The 17,813-nt window shown below is 40.7% G+C and overlaps 1 protein-coding gene across 17 annotated transcripts in view; it reads right to left on the minus strand.

The window, feature by feature from the left end:
* IDE (insulin degrading enzyme) overlaps positions 1-17,813 on the minus strand; it is a 133,389-nt gene that overhangs the window by 90,378 nt on the left and 25,198 nt on the right. For 6 of the 17 annotated variants that reach the window (XM_078346036.1, XM_078346034.1, XM_078346030.1 and 3 more), the window contains one exon: positions 569-724. The exons of the other annotated variants lie outside the window; for them this stretch is intronic. The gene's annotated coding sequence lies outside the window, so the exon portion shown is untranslated. The remainder of the gene's footprint in view (positions 1-568; positions 725-17,813) is intronic. 17 annotated transcript variants of the gene reach the window in all.

The following is a 17,813-nucleotide window of genomic DNA, read 5'->3' on the forward strand; positions in this document are numbered from 1 at the left end:
CCTAGCATTTTGGGAGGCCAAAGTGGGCAGATCACCTAAGGTCAGGAATTCAAGACCAGCTTGGTCAATATGGTGAAACCTTGTCTCTATTAAAAATACTATAAATTAGCCAGGAGTGGTGGCTGGTGCCTGTAATCCCAGTTACTTGGAAGACTGAGGCAGGAGAAGCGCTTGAATTGGCATTCAGCTCTTCAGCAGATTACAAAAAACGGTCCAGGAGGCAGAAGTTGCAGTGAGCCAAGATCATGTCACTGCACTCCAGCCTGGGAGCAACAAAGTGAGACTCTGTCTCAAAAGAAAACAAAAAACAGTCCTGGTTACGAAATTTGGCAAAGGACAATCTGTTCAGTCTACATCAAATGCCTTCAGTGTGTACAGTTTGTTTAAAAAAATATTGAGTTCGATATAAATTAAGCTATTTTTAAAAATGAGTCCTACCCTAGCAGCAACATAACACTAAATAAGTCACAAAGCAGTCTCCATTAAGACCCCCAGAAAGAAAGGCAGTGTTAAAACGGCAGCATTAAGAAGAACCTCAGTGTGTACCAAAGGGAATGCCTGAACTTACCGCAGGCAAGGGTTGATCTTCTAGTGATAGTTATAGTCAATTTCTTCTATGGTGCTTGACCCAGTGAGTTTGACTTAGGTAACCAAGGATTACAAATGATTAAAATGTAATAACGATGATGATGATGATTGTCTAAAACTTCTGTCCAAACCACAACTGCAGAGGGGAGATGAAATAGAGCTCACTTTGGAAGTATAAATTATCTTACCGTGTGAGAAGTTAAAAACTCTATATAAACACCTCAACTATCTGCACTTTTTTCCCAGTTTCAACTTCCCTTGTCCAGATTTTTATTTTTTTAGACAAAAAATGTTAAAATTATAAAACACAGAGTAGGATGTAGGTAGACAGAATAGCAAGAAATTGAAGGTTCCAGCCCAGTAAGAACTATTTACAAATGATCAGAGTCCATCACAAGCATGGATATAACTTATTTGGATGCTGAGTTGCGCTGAATTAATATTTCTGACATGGTTGAGAGATGGATTTATTCTGTAAGTCACACATAAAAATTTGTCCAACTACCATTTGTACAAAGAATCAAGGAAAGCACAAAAGACAAAATAAAGAAAAAGACAAACAAAAAAACAAACAAAGAATCAAGGAAAATTAAAAATTTCCAAGGTGACAATACTCCCTAATCAAGTATCATGACTTCTTAAGGAAGTAAAACCCAAAAGAAACAGTAGCAACATTTTCAAACAAAACCTATTCCCGGCAATCCTATGCAATACAAAGACTGGGTTTACCTATAGCATATCTATCAACACTTCCTACAATGATTTGATTCTTACCTTCTGGAGAAGTGAAGACAATGACCGGAAACTCTTCCTCCTCTGATGATAAATTCATCAACAGCTTGCCTGTCTCTGCATTTATACACCTGTCTATCTACCTCAGATCATTAGCATAAAGCCTTCTAGAGTAATTTTATTTATGGCAAATGTTCTCCAATAAGCAAGCAGACTGACAATTTAGATGATAAGCTAGTGTCAACTCAAATGCTTTCCCAGACATTTATATTTTTAACTAAAATTTTAGGAGCAATAAAATTACTTTTAATTCTAGGGACATCATTATACACTGGTAACTTCATAAGGCACAAAATTGTCTGTTTTCAGCACTCTGATAAACCGGAGAGATATTTAGTAATTACAACACATATTCTGTCATTTTGTTCAGAATTTAAAACAGTGACTATAATCACAGAAGACAAAAGCTGGAAGAGCCACTAGATGTTATCTAGTCTTTTAGAGTTCATTGGCTAGCTACACTGGCTTCTCCTGGGAGCTTGTTAAAAATGCAAAATATCTTGTTCTCTAATTTCGTCTTCCAAAAAAAAAAAAAAAGAAGAGGTAAAAAGAAAATTTTTTAAAATGCAAAATATCAGAACCTACCAGAGATCTACTGAGCCATAATCTGCATTTTAACAAGATCCCCAGGTAGGCTAGATCCCCCTCATCTGACAGACAAGGAAACTGAACCTCAAGGAGTATAATACATCAGTTCCCCAAGATCATACAACAAAAAGTTATAACCAGACTTGGCTCTTAACACCCAGTCCTCTGTCCAGCCCCCCCTCCACATTCAAACAAACAGTTAAGGAAGTCTATTAAGGTCCAGGCATCATACTATGCAAAGATGGGTATACCAGAGTCCTTGTTTTGAAGGAACCTAGACTAGTGATGAAGTCAGATATGAAAATAGGTCATTATCTTGTTTTTCTTGTTTTTGAGACAGGGTTTCACTCTGTCACTCAGGCTGGAGTGTAGTGGCACGATCTCGGTTCACTGTAGGCTTGCCCTCCCGGGCTCAGCCTCCCGATAGCTGGGACTATAGGCACTTACCACTGTGCCCAGCTAATTTTTTGTTTTGTTTTATAGACAGGGTTTCGCCATGTTGGCCAGAATAGTCTCAAACTCCTGGCTTCAAGCAATCCACCAGCCTTGGCCTCCCAAAATTCTGGAACTATAGGCATGAGCCACCACACCTGGCCTCTATGTAATTTTTTTGTATTTTTTTTGTAGAGATGGGGTTTTGCCCTGTTGTCCAGGCTGGTCTTTCAAACTCCTGGGCTCAAGTGACTCCTGCCTTGGCCTCCCAAAGTGCTAGGATTATAGGTGTGAGGCACTATACCCAGCCCAGGTCATTATTTTTTAAGTGTGGTGACAAAATTGTTCCTAGGGCACTATGGGAGTAATAAAGGGGATGCACCTAACCCTGTCTAGGATGGGAGAGTAGAAGCATACCAAATAAAAGGCAGGGGGACAATCAATCAAAGTAGAAGGGAATACATGAGTGAAGCCTGACAATGAGGAAAAAGCATGAGGAATGTAGTGGAAAAACAAGAAGCGTGGTGCTAATGAACTACAACAGGAACTCTAGGTAAAGATCATGGACTAAGACAATAAAGGCATAAATTTCAGGTCTGCAAAAACAAATCTCCAAATATAAGGTCATTTCCAAATTCCATACCAAGAGTAAATTTTACTATGCAAAGAATCTTTTATTCAGATGACCTTTTGGTCTTTCTCATCTCTCTTTAAAGTGTTTCACAATCAATATAGTAGCAGATTGGGAAATTTTACTTTGCTTTTTGCTTCCTACTCACCTCCATTGCTCTCTTACAAATTTAAAGTCAGCCCTGACTTAGAAATAATGACCTATATATCTGAATGGGTGAGTGATGACGTTAATGGTGAATTACAAACCAAAACCTCCCTTCTGCGGAATCCATCCACCCACTCTCAAAACCATAGGTAGAAATCAAGGCCTCTGGAACTCATGCATGTGGAGGAGGAGCCCAGAGAGAAAAGGCCTGGAATTCAAACCATACCACAGAACATTCCCACTTCCTTGCAGAAAGCAGAGGTAAATAAGCAGAGGGGTGATGAAATAGTGGTGGTATGAGCCCTCGGAGGCCTCGATATATTAATGTTTAAGACCATATATCCCAAGTTCTATTAATGTTACATGAACTAAAAAATAACAACACATCTTAGGGAACCACCTACCCAAAGCTCTTCAGTTATAGGGGCAGGTATACCTCACTTCATACACCAGCTAGATCATCAAATTGGGTACAAAATAAAATCACATCAGTTAAATCTTGTTCATCCCTCATGTTCTGCCTTTGTGCCAGGCAGAATATCAGCTATTGTAACTCTATGTCCTGGCCCTCTGGAAAGGAGTTTATGATCAACAAATAAACCCTTAAATGAAGTAGGGTGGTTGCAATTTAAACAAATTCTAAAGCAGTATCATTTTAGAGAAAAGTGCTTTTGCAAACGTTGTTTTAGTTTGATTCATGCATAACAATGTTTGTTCATTCCAAAAGTGGCAAGCTTAACACAAAACACTTTATAGAAATGTTCTATTAAAGTTTAAGCAAATGAACAAAACCTCTGTTTTAGACCTTGTGCCACAGAGGTAACTATAGAGCTTCTTACAGTTGTAGTTTGGGTACCAAGGGCGTTTCACAAGTATCCTTCTTCCACATGGAGTTTTTAGGGCTGTTATAAAACGTGAGATATACGTTGTTCATGCCTGTAATCCCAGCACTTTGGGAGGCCAAGGTGGGCATATCACCTGAGGTCAGGAGTTTGAGACCAGCCTGACCAACATGGTGGAACCCCCTCTATACTACAAATATAAAAATTAGCTAGGCATGGTGGCACATGCCTGTAATCCCAGCTACTTGGGAGGTTGAGGCAGGAGATTTGCTTGAACCCAGGAGGTAGAGGTTGCAATGAGCCGAGATCGCACCACTTCACTCCAGACGGGCTGAGCTCGAGACTCCATCTTAAAAAAAAAAAAAAAAAGATAGAATGCCATTGTACAAATCTAATCCTAACAATCACTCTCATTTTTTTTTAAAGTGACATATGGTTGGCCGGGCGCGGTGGCTCACGCCTGTAATCCCAGCACCTTGGGAGGAGGCTGAGGCGGGTGGATCACGAAGTCAAGAGATCGAGACCATCCTGGTCAACATGGTGAAACACCGTCTCTACTAAAAATACAAAAAATTAGCTGGGCATGGTGGCACGTGCCTGTAATCCCAGCTACTCAGGAGGCTGAGGCAGGAGAATTGCCTGAACCCAGAAGGCGGAGGTTGCGGTGAGCTGAGATCGCGCCATTGCCCTCCAGCCTGGGTAACAAGAGCGAAACTCCGTCTCAAAAAAATTAAAAAAAATTAATAAGTGACATATGGTTTACAAACTGCTCATTTAATCTTTCCATTCACAGTCGTCCTCTTCAACTCCAAATGAGAAACAAAAGCTCAGTGCTTGCATACTAAAGCATAATCAAAAAGAAAAAAAAAATCAGTAGTTAAGTGACTTGCCCAAGGGCAAGCTGATTTGTGGTAAAACTGGAACTACAGAGAAAGAGGAAGCGTGGGAAGGGGAGGAACAGAAGGTGGTGCTGAAGGAAATAATACACTAGTTTATTATCCATCTCCTGTTTATCACCCTCACAGTCCTTCCCTGGCCCCATTCTTCTTCCCTTACAATCCCAAATAAGAAAAACCAGGCAACAAAAATTAAAGAAGGTCAAAATAAATGCTCCAAGGAAAGTTTTTTTTGCTCCTTCCTCGGCATATAAAACAGAGGTAGTAAGGAGAGTCTGGAATGCTTCTAATCTACCAAAGAAGTGCCTTAACTAAGAACAATACTTGGCAGGATTAAATGTATAACAAGTTTAAAGCTAGAGAGTATATGTACAGAACTGTCTCATGCATGAAAGGAAACATAAAAATAATTATTACAGTAGACATGAACAGGTTTAAGGATGCTATATTTTAAAAGTATACATTAAGCCACATGAACAGAAAAAAAGGAAAATCATAATCATCTTGGTAGGTGCAGAAAAGTATTTAAATTCAACAATCATTCACGTATTTTTTTAAAAGTCAGCAAACTAGAATCAGATTTCTTCATTTTAAAAAGAATATCACAGAAACTACGATAACTATCATACTCAATAGTATACTCAATAGTTTATGTTACAAACAATGTAAACAATCTCCCCACCCTCCCCCACCAATAGGACGCCACTAACACTTCTTCTATTACAACATTGTATTGGTAGTTCTAATCAGTCCAAATAAACCAAGAAAAAGAAATAAAACACATAGAGATGGGAAAGGAAGGAAGAAAAAAATTAACATGATTCTCAAGAAGTATGCTTGTGTATATAGAAAATCTCAAGAACCTACTGACAATTTCCATTTCTGGGTAGGATATAGCAGTTCACAGCAAACTAATTCAACTTCAACAAACAACTAAAGTACAAATTACATTTGCAAAGATGTTGGAAAGTTGTACAAACAACAAGAACTGGATAAACTAGAATTCCAGAGAGGCAAGCACCCTCTGAGGTAAGCTGATGATAATCATCCATTTTCTTCTCTGGGAATATTTGCTAATTGTGAGTGCAGACTGAAGATAATGCCTGCCCTAAGCAAAGGGACTCACCTGGAGGAAGAGATATCATTGAGGCTTCAGTAGTGGCATGAGGTTGGTGTAACAGACTAAAGTTCTGGCTGGGCGTGGTGGCTCACGCCTGTAATCCAAGCACTTTGGAGGCCAAGGCAGGCAGATCCCCTGAGGTCAGGAGTTCAAGACCAGCCTGACCAACATGGTGAAACCCTGTCTTTATTTAAAAAATAAAAAATAAAGTCCCAAGAGGTCCCAAATTTGCAACTAATTTTCCCAACAGAAGATTTTCTAAGATACTATACCTATTTACCAGAAAGGCTAAAATGAAAAGAGGGTAAATATCAAGTGTTGGCGAAGTTAACAAACTCTCACACACTGCTATAGAAATGCAATTTGGTATGGGTACAACCATTTTCAAAAACTGGCATTATACACTAGAGCTTATAGTATTACCTAACAATGCTAGTGACAGATAAATAACCCAAATAAATGCATTTATATGTTCACAGCAACACAATTCAAAACAGCCCAAACTAGAAATGATCAGATGACAATTAACAGTGAAATGGAGGATGACAATTAACAGTGAAATGGAGGAGCCGCTGTGGCTCAGGCTAGTTGTCCTGGTGCTTGAGGAGGCCAACCTGGTCAACATAAAGAACCTCTCATTTATTTAAAAAATAAAAAATAAAAAAAACAGTGAAATAATTGTACATTCACATAATGGAAAATATACAGCAATAAAATGGAAAAATATAGAACAAAGCAAAATAAACATGAATCTCACTAATATAAGGTTGAGTGAAAGAAGCTAGACACAAGAGTAAATACTGTAAAATTCCATTTTATAAAGCAGAAAAGCAAGTAAAATCAAGCTATGCTTTCATTCCAGGATAGTCATTATCCTTGGGGGTGGGAGTAGTGATTAGAAAGGAGAATGAAGGGGGCTTTGAGGTGCCAGGTCATGCAGGGGTTATACAGGTATGTTCAGTTTGTAAAGATGCATTAAGTTGAACACTATCTTTCAATAAAAAGTTCTTAAAAATAAAACTTTTCAAAATATCATAAAACACAGTAAAATAAAAGGGGGAGATACATAAATTACTGATATTATAAATATCAACTGCCAAAACTCATCCTGGAAATAGTACTATTTGAATACTGGGAAGTAGCTATCCATACAAAACAGGTGCTAAACTAAGAAGGCTCACTAAGGAACAGTAGTACAATTAACATGACAATTAAATCTTCTCAGGTGTGCCTTGAGACAATTATTTTTGTTGATGTTATCTTGGCCACAAGAAATAGGAGGCCCATGTAAGTACAGCATGAATCAACTAAGATAATTCAGTATGCTAAATCTTTTAACTCAGGTCTTCACTCATTACACATGATTTGAAAACTAGCTTTTAGGCCCAGCACGGTGGCTCAGGCCTGCAATCCCAGCACTTCAGGAGGCCGAGGCAGGCAGATCACCTGAGATCAGGAGTTCGAGACCAACCTGCCCAACATGGAGAAACCCCGTCTCAACTAAAAATACAAAATTAGCTGGGTGTGGTGGTGCATGCCTGTAATCCCAGCCACTGGGGAGGGAGGCTGAGGTAGGAGAATCGCTTGAACCTGGGAGACGGAGATTCCAGTAAGCCGAGATTGTGCCATTGCACTCCAGCGTGGGCAACTAGAGTGAGACTCCGTTTCAAAAAAAGAAAAAGAAAACTAGCTTTTAGTAATTACTTACTTTAGACTTAAGATTTAAAAATAAAACTTGACACTCCCAGTAACTAATAAAGAGCTAAGTATAAGATAGACAAAAGCAAAATGATTAAACTTTAAATTCTCCCCTCAACAATTTTCAGTATCTATATCAAACAACTTCTAATTCAGGATTTGAATGAGACAGATTATTTTTAAAACAAAATTAAAAGAATACGGTAATGAGTTAAGATTTCTTCAAACGTAATTAATTCTACATATTGTTCACCTTTCTAATAGATGCTTCACGAACCCAGAACAGGAAGGGCAGCTTAAAGACATCTGTCACGGTTTTTTCTTCCTCTTCTTTTTTTAAGGCAGGGTCTCACCTCCCATGGCCCAGGCTGGAGAGCAGTGGCACTATCACGGCTCACGACTTCCGGGGCTCAGGTGATCCTCCCAACTCAGTCTCTCGAGTAGCTGGGACTATAGGCATGTGCCACCATGCCTGGCTAATTTTTTTTTTTGAGACGGAGTTTCGCTCTTGTTACCCAGGCTGGAGTGCAATGGCGCAATCTCGGCTCACCACAACCTCCGCCCCCTGGGTTCAGGCAATTCTCCGGCCTCAGCCTCCTGAGTAGCTGGGATTACAGGCACACGCCACCATGCCCAGCTAATTTTTTGTAATTTTTAGTAGAGACGGGGTTTCACCATGTTGATTTTTTTTTTTTTTTTTTTTAAGTAGAAATAGGACTTCAACATATTTCCCAGGATAACTTGAACGCCTGAACTCAAGCAATCTGCCTACTTCAGCCTCCCAAAGTGCTGGGATTACAGGTGTGGGCCACCGCACCTGGCCTTGTTCCCAAAGATTAATTCAAATCACAGTCTGTGAAGAGTTATCAACCTATAACTAATTCTCTTCAGACAGCCCTCTAAAAAAATGAAACCATAAATATCCCTTATCAAAAATGGTTGGGATCAGAAGTGTTTCAGATTTTAAATGCTCCTGGATTTTTAAATATTTGCATTACACTTACCAACAGAGCATCTACTTTGAACATCATGTTGGTGCTAAAAAAATTTCAAATTTTGGAGCATTTCTGATTTTGAATTTTTCAGATTTGGAATGCTCAACTTGTATTCTGTACAGAGGGTTCTGTTCCACCCATACTTACATGCCAGTTCTAACAGAAGAGAATCTACCCAATTCAGAGAATGCTGACTCAGGAAACCTGACCTGTACTTTGCCTTGGTATGCTTCTTCATTTTCTGCACTCTACTGACCACTTCTAGCCCATGTTCAGTAATTACATACCCTCACCTTTACCAAATAATTTCTCTGCTCCTGAGATACTGGATACTACTTGACTATTCTGGTCAAACGAGACTTTCTGGACTTATCTAGTTTGTTTTTGTTTTTAAAAACAGGTCTCCCTATGTGGCACAGACTGAACTTGAACACCAAGGCTCAAGCAATCCTCCCACCTCGGTCTCCCAGGTAGGATGTGTGCCATTATGCCCACCTTGGTCTCATCTAGTTTTGACAATCAAGAGTCAGATGAGGCCAGGAGTGGTGGCTCAAGCCTGTAATCCCAGCACTATGGGAGGCCAAGGCAGGCAGATCACCTGAGATCAGGAGTTTAAGATCAGCCTAACCAACATGGAGAAAACCCCGTCTCTACTAAAAATACAAAATTAGCCAAGTGTGGTGGCGCATGCCTGTAATCCCAACTACTCAGGCGACTGAGGCAGAAGAATCGCTTGAATCCGAGAGGCAGAGGTTGCAGTAACCCAAGATCGCACCTTTGCACTCCAGCCTAGGCAACAAGAGCAAAACTCAGTCTCAAAAAAAAAAAAAAAAAAAAAGAGTCAGATGAAATGTATACATGGCTCACTAAGTTGACAGGAGCACCTATAGTTGCATCACACTTGGGCAATCTTCATAGGATTTCTCCTCTAAAATATGTCTATATAAACTACACCAAGGCATAGTGCCTGGTACACATAGTCATCTACAAATGGTAACCTGATTATTATAATCATCATCATTATGCTCTTATAGATCACCTCCATAACCACCATGTTATTACCAGCATTCTTAACACATACTTAAGTGAATTCCAGATGTTATTTGTCATCTCTGGAGGTCAAAAACATTCATTTGGCAGGTTGATAATAGGATTATACTTTACAAGACTATTAGGAAAACAGGTAAATAATTATCCCTTTATGATTGCTATAGATGAGTCAATGTTTATAGTAAGTAGTTCTCAATAGGTGACTATTTCCACTCCTCAACTCCCACTGAGGACATATGGCAATGACTAGAGGCATGTTTTGTCACAACTGAAGGTGCTAATGGCATATAGTGAGTAAAGACCAGGGATGCCAGTAAGTATCCTATGCTCACAGGATATCTCCCACAAGAAAGAATTATTTGGCCTACACTTATAATCCCAGCAGTTTGGGACACTGAGGAGGCCAGATCACCTGAGGTCAGGAATTCAAAACCAGCTTGGCCAACATGCTGAAACCCTGTCAATTAGCTGGGCATGGTGGTACACACCTGTAATCCCAGCTACTCAGGAGACTGAGGCAAGAGAATCACTTCAATCTGGGAGGCAGAGGTTGCAGTGAGCCAAGATTGTGCTACTGCACTCAACCTGGGCGACAGAGTGAGACTATATCTCAAAAAAAAAAAAAAAAAAAAGAATTTGACCCAAAATATCAATAGTGCTGAGGATGAAAGACCCTAATTTATAGTTCTGACTTTATTACCACCAAAATAATAAATGAAAATCACTGCAACCAATTCTATCTGCTTAAACCCAAGAGATAGCCTCATTAAAGTACAGAAAGCTTCTATAATTAAAATCCCATCTAGGTAATTATATATCTATCAATCAATCGATAAATAAAAATCTAAGCCACAAAAGATTTAAATGAAGAGGGGGGAAAAACCTGATAATGAAAGAAAAAGAGAGAGGGAAGCTTTATAGGAACCTTGTCCTTAATAAGGAATCTAGTGCACAAGTGAAGAGGTTAGGCTTAGAAAGAATCAAAGCCAGTATGTCAGAACAGACACTTACTGAATAGTCAGTATCTTGCACAGCACATATACTTTTTTAGGAAATAAATATATAACATATTTATATATATATATATATATGCATATATATAAAATATGGGGACATTAAAGCTCAGAAAAGTTATTTGATTAGAACCACATAGGTATAAAATAGAAGAGCTAGGATTAAAACCCAAGTCTTTACACAAAAAACCACCATGCTGTTAAACACTTCATCAAGTTAAAAGATCATCTTTCATATGGAGACTACAAATTTCTAGAGGAATATCATAGAAATGTTGAAGATGATTACCTCTGGATGGTAGACTATTCAGTAATCTTTATTCTTTGTACTTTTCTATCGAGTACAGAAAGAATCTATGAAAAGATAAACTTTCTGTACTTGAATGCACTAGGCACTGCTTACTAAATTTATAAGCCCAAACTGAACGTTTCCTGTTAACTCAAATTGGTTACATCATAATATAACAGAGCAAATTAATAGAGAAAAAAATCTGGACTCCATTTCCAATTTTTGTTGTTGCTGATGACTTGGTTCCCTTAATGGCTGGGCATGGTGGCTCACACCTGTAATCCCAACACTCTGGGAGGCCAAGGTGGGTGGATCACCTGAGGTCAGGAGTTCAAGACAAGCCAGGGCAACATGGCAAAACCCTGTCTTTACTAAAAACAAAAAAATTAGCTAGGCGTGATGGCATGTGCCTGTAATTCCAGCTACTTGGGAGGCTGAGGCGGGTGGATCACGAAGTCAAGAGATAGAGACCATCCTGGCCAACATGGTGAAACCCCATCTCTACTAAAAATACAAAAATTAGCTGGGCAGGTGGCATGTGTCTGTAGCCCCAGCTACTCGGGAGGCTGAGGCAGGAAAATCGCTTGAATCTGGGAGGCGGAGGTTGCCAGTGATGTTGTGCCACTGCACTCCAGCCTGGCAACGGAGTGAGACTGTCTCAAAACAAAAAAAAGAAACAAAGAAAGAAAAAAAAAGAGAATCACTTTAACCTGGAGGTGGAGGCTGCAGTGAGCCGAGATCGTGCCACTGCACTCCAGCCTGGGGGACAGAGTGAGACTATGTCTCAGAAGAAGCAAACAAAAAGAACTAGTTTGTTGGCTCACAACTGGGGCAATTTCCAAAATAATTTTTTTAATGGTTTGTAATGTGGGGTGAAAGTTTTAAGCAGACAATGGAACAGAACCCACAGCCTAATTCTAGCACCTACTTCCTCATTTTGCTAATCTAATGTGGTTTGGCCCAATATTGATTGTCAATTTTAGGTTCCACTTTGTTTCTCTGTACACATAGGATTGTAACTGCAGGAAGTTTAGAAAGTTAACAACCTAGATTCTGACTCTTTCTTACCACTGATGCTATACTATTTCTTTATTTAGATCTAAGCTTTGTATTTTCTTTTTCTTTTTGTAGGTACATAGTATGTGTACAGAAATAGATTTTAAGAAAAGTGACCACCCTCACCTAGGCGTAGTGACTCACACCAATAATCCTAGCACTTTGGGAGGCCAAGGCAGGTGGATCACGATGTCAGGAGTTCGAGACCAGCCAGACCAATATGGCAAAAGCCTGTCTCTACTAAAAATGCAAAAATTAGCTGGGCGTGATGGCACGTGCCAGTAATACCAGCTACTCTGGAGGCTGAGGCAGGAGAATTGTTTGAGCCTGGGAGGCACAGGTTGAAGTAAGCTGAGATTGTGCCACTGCACTCCAGCCTGGGCAACAGAGCGAGACTTCATCTCAAAAAAAAAAAAAAAAAAGTTACCCCCTCCAACTCCCATCTAGCTAGCTGTCTACAACTTTGAAATTATACCCTGTTGTTGTCCATCCAGAAATAAATAATTCTCTCTCTAGTCGTGGTCACATTATTGCTAGCCCACATTTATTAAACAGTTACTATATGCTAGGGACATACACATTACATGCATTTTCTCACTGAATTCTCACCACACACCTATGAAGCAGATATTATTATGGTCCCCATTTTGCTGCTGAGGAAACAGGCTTGAGAAAGGCAATTTTGAGACCCAGGCCACACACACCATTCCATAACATACCACCAAGTAATCAAGTAGAGCCTACTTTATGATACAGTTTTCAAACAATTTTTTCAAAAAGAAATATGCTTTCTTCCACTGAAATCTTATGGAAATCTAATTCATAAAATGAAATGACTAGTTCAAGAAGGGAAGAGGATGTCAGTGACACCTTCTCCCTATCCAAATGAACAAAACAAACAAAAATTCTGAGCTCCATGCGTGTTGGTGATATTGACAAGTATTCCCAAAGCTCTGACAACTATAGTTTAAAAATTAATGCAGAACTCCAACAAAAAATACCAAAAAGCTATTTTATGGAGACAAAAGTTTATACGGAAAAACAAACACACAAGAATAGAAGGAAAGGCCAAGCACAGTGGCTCATGCCTGTAATCACAGCACTTTGGGAGGCTGAGGCGGGTAGATCACCTGAGGTCAGGAATTTGAGACCAGCCTGGTAAACACAGCAAAACACTGTCTATACTAAAAACATAGAAATTAGGAAAAAAAAAAAAAAAAAAAAAAGGCCAGGCATGGTGGCTCACACCTGTAATCCAAGCACTTTGGAGGCCAAGGCGGGCAGATCACCTGAGGTTGGGAGTTGAAGACCAGCCCGACCAACATGGCGAAACCCATCTTTATAAAAATATATAAAAAATAAAATAAAATAAAAATTAGCTGGGCATGGTGGTACACACCTGTAGCTCAGCTACCTGGGAGGATGAGGCATGAGAATGGCTTAAACCCAAAAGGCAGAGGCTGTAGTGAGCTGAATATTGAGCCACCACACTCCAGTTTGGACAACAGAGCAAGACTCTGTCTAAAAAAAATTGGAAAGGCTCTGTAATGAAAACAGTATGATATTAGAGCATGAAAAGACATACAGTGGTCAAGTGTGGTGGTTCACGCCTATAATCCCAGCACTTTGAGAGGCTGAGGCTTGTGGATCACTTGAGGTCAGCCTGGCCAAATGGTGAAAGCCCATCTCTACTAAATACACAAAAATTAGCCAGGCGCAATGGTGGGTGCCTGTAGTCCCAAACACTTGGGAGGCTGAGGCAGGAGAATCACTTGAACCCTAGAGGGGGAGGTTGCAGGAAGCCGAGATTACACCACTGCACTCCAGCCTGGGTAACAGAGCAAGACTCTGGCTCAAAAAATAGAATAAAACAATAGAAAATACTAGAAAGTACAGAATTAGACAGAAATACATCTGGAAACTTAACATTTAACAAAAGTAGCATTTCAACTCAGTGTAAAAGATGGACTTTTAATAGTGTCTGGACAATTGAGTTGGCATTAGGAAAAAGATAAAATCAGATCCACATCTAACATCATTCACAAAAATAAACTCCCAATAAATAAGAAAACAAAATGTAAAAAATATGAAACTATGTCAGTGGTATGGTTTGGATCTGTGGTCCCACCAAATCTCATACTGAATTGTATTTCCCAGTGTTGGAAGTGGGACCTCGTGGGAGGTGACTAGATCATGAGGGCAGAGTTCTCATGAATGGGTTAGCAGCATCCTCGTGGTGCTGCTCTCGTGATAGGGAGTGAGTGAGATCTGGTTGTTTAAAAGTGTGTAGCACCTCCCTCCTCCTTGGTCTTGCTCCTGCCATGTAAGCCGTGCTTTCCTCTCCTTCCTCTTCCACTATGACTAAAAGTTTCCTGAGGCCTCCCCAGAAACCAAGCAAATGCCAGCATGATGCTTACCATACAGCCTGAAGAACCATGAGCCAATTAAAACTCTTTTCTTTATAAATTACCCAGTCTCAGGTATTTATTTACAGCAATTCGAGAACTGACCAGTACAGTAAGTACTGGATAACAGATAGCTGAATTCCTCTTATTCCTCTTTAACTTTGATGTAGGAAAACAATGCAGGGGCATGGATTAAAAAAAAAAAAACTAAATGTGGCCAGGGGTGGCGGCTCATGCCTGTCATCCCAGCATTTTGGGAAGCTGAGGCAGGGGGATCATCTGAGGTCAGGAGTTCGAGACCAGCCTGGCCAACATGGCGAAACCTTGTCTCTATTTTAAAAAAGTACAAAAATTACTCAGGCGTGGTGGTGTGTACCTGTAATCCCAGCTACTCACGAGGCTGAGGCAGGAGAATCGCTTGAACCTGGGAGACAGAGGTTGCAGTAAGCCGAGATGGTGCCCCACTGCACTCCTCTGCCTGGGCAACAAGAGTGAAGCTCTGTCTCTGTCTCTCTGTCTCTCTCTCACACACACACACACACACACACACACAAAATGTAAGTGCAAAACTCATAAAACTCTTTTTTTTTTTTTTTTTTTTTGAGACGGAGTTTCACTCTTGTTACCCAGGCTGGAGTGCAATGGCGCAATCTCGGCTCACTGCAACCTCCGCCTCCTGGGTTCAGACAATTCTCCTGCCTCAGCCTCCTGAGTAGCTGGGATTACAGGCACACGCCACCATGCCCAGTTAATTTTTTGTATTTTTAGTAGAGACGGGGTTTCACCATGTTGACCAGGATGGTCTCGATCTCTTGACCTCGTGATCCACCCGTCTCGGCCTCCCAAAGTGCTGGGATTACAGGCTTGAGCCACCGCGCCCGGCCTTCTTTTTTTTTTTTAAAGATGGGTTTTCACCATGTTGGTCAAGCTGTTCTTGAACTCCCGACCTCAGGTGATCCGCCTGCCTTGGCCTCCAAAGTGCTTGGATTACAAGCGTGAGCCACCACACCAGGCCTCATGAAACTCTTAGAAGAAAACATAGGACAAAAGCTTCATAACACTGAATTGGGCAATAATTTCCTGGATACAACACCAAAAGCACAGGTAATAAAATAAAAAAATAAACTGGACTGGCTGGGCACAGTGGCTCATGCCTGTAATCCCAGCACTTTGGGAGGCTGAGGCGGACAGATCACGAGGTCAGGAGTTCGAGACCAGCCTGACCAACACGGTGAAACCCCGTTTCTACTAAAAATACAAAAATTAGCGAGGTACGGTGGCATGTGCCTGTAATCCCAGCTACTCAGAGGCTAAGGCAGGAGAATCACTTGAACCAGGGAGGCAGAAGCTGCAGTGAGCCGAGATCATGCCACTGGACTCCAGCCTGGGTGACAGAGCAAGACTCTGTCTTAAAAAAATAAATTAGAAATATATCTGTATCCAGACACCTCCCATAACAAAAATATATATAATGCAGGCTGGGCATGGTGGCTAATGCCTGTAAATCCCAGAGCTTTAGGAGGTTAAGTCAGGAGGATTGTTTGAGGCCAGAAGTTTGAGTCCAGCCTAAACAACATAGCAAGACCCTGTCTCTACAAAAAAAAATTGAAAAATTGGCTGGGTGCAATAGCTCACACCTGTAATCCCAGCACTTTGGGAGGCCAAGGAAGGTGGTCTACCTGAGCTCAGGAGTTCGCAACCAGCCTGGACAACACAGTGAAACCATGTCTCTACTAAAATACAAAAAATTAGCTAGGTGTGGCGGCATGCATCTGTAGTCCTAGCTACTCAGGAGGCTAAGGCAGGAGAACACTTGAGCCCAGGAGTTCAAGGCTGCAGTGAGCTAGGATCACACATGGCACTCCAGCTAGGGCAAGAGAACAAGATGCTGTCTCTAAACACAAAAAATAAAATAAAAACCTCTGCAGAGCAATGTCTATACTAGATTGGATAAGAAGTTAGGATACTCAGTGCCAGCATTCTATGCTACTAGAAGCCCAACAGTAGTAAAAACGAAATGTTCACCAAATGTTTTCCTCAGAAAAAGGACACATACTGTACTATTTTAATTTCGTTTCCTTTTTTTCTTTTTTCTTTCTTTTGAGACAGAGTCTCGCTCTGTTGCCAAGCTGGAGTGCAGTGGCATGATCTCAGCTCACTGCAATCTCCGCCTCCCTGGTTCAAGTGATTCCCCTGCATCAGCTTCATGAGTAGCTGGGACGCAGGTGTGCACTACCACTCCCAGCTAATTTTTTGTATTTTAGTAGAGACAGGGTTTTACTATGTTGGCCAGGACAATCTCGATCTCCTAACCTTATGATCTGCCTGCCTAGGCCTCCCAAAATGCTGGGATTAGGGGCGTGAGCCACAGTGCCCAGTCTGTTTCCTTTTCTTTCTTATTCCAGGATCATCAAACAAGAGTTCTCAGTCCTGTGTATTTATTTCCTTTATTTTATAACTATTCATATAATAAAGAAACAAAGTTATCTACGCTAGTTGCAGATAAAGATTTTTTAAAAGCATAAGGAAATAAAATTACCTAGATTCCACTGTCCAAAAAAAACCCCATATTCTTAATCTATATGTCCTTCTAGAAAATATATTTATACATTTTCCCCATATGAATGGTTACAATATTTTTTTGTTTTTGAGACAGTCTTGCATTGTCACCCAGGCTGGAGTACAGTGGTACAAACTCAGCTCACTGCAACCTCCATCTCCTGGGTTCAAGTGATTCTCCTGCCTCAGCCTCCCAAGTAGCTGGGATTACAGGCGCCCACTACCATACCCAGCTAATTTTTTATGTATTTTTAATAGAGACGGGTTTCACTATGTTGGCCAGGATGGTCTCAAACTCCTGACCTCGTGATCTACTAGCCTCGGCCTCCCAAATAGCTGGGATTACAGGCGTGAGCCACAATCCCCAGCTGAATGCTTACAAATTTAAGTCCAACAACCACTCTGTACTTAGGAGTTCCGATTCATCACAGCATGTGTTTAACAGCCACCAAGAAGAATATTTTAGAGATGCCAGAGTTGTTTGTTTTTTTCTTGAGACGCAGTCTTTGTCACCAGGTTGGAGTGCAGTGGTGCAATCTTAGCTCACTGCAACCTCTGCCTCCTAGGTTGAAGTGATTCTCACGCCTCAGCCTTCAGAACATCTGGGACTACAGACGTGTGCCACCATACCCAGACGATTTTTGTATTTTTAGAAGAGATGGGGTCTCTCCATGTTGGCCAGGCTGGAATCAAACTCCCAACCTCAAGTGAT

Source organism: Callithrix jacchus, chromosome 12 (genome assembly GCF_049354715.1).
Source record: "Callithrix jacchus isolate 240 chromosome 12, calJac240_pri, whole genome shotgun sequence".
In the NCBI taxonomy this organism is placed as follows: domain Eukaryota; kingdom Metazoa; phylum Chordata; class Mammalia; order Primates; family Cebidae; genus Callithrix; species Callithrix jacchus.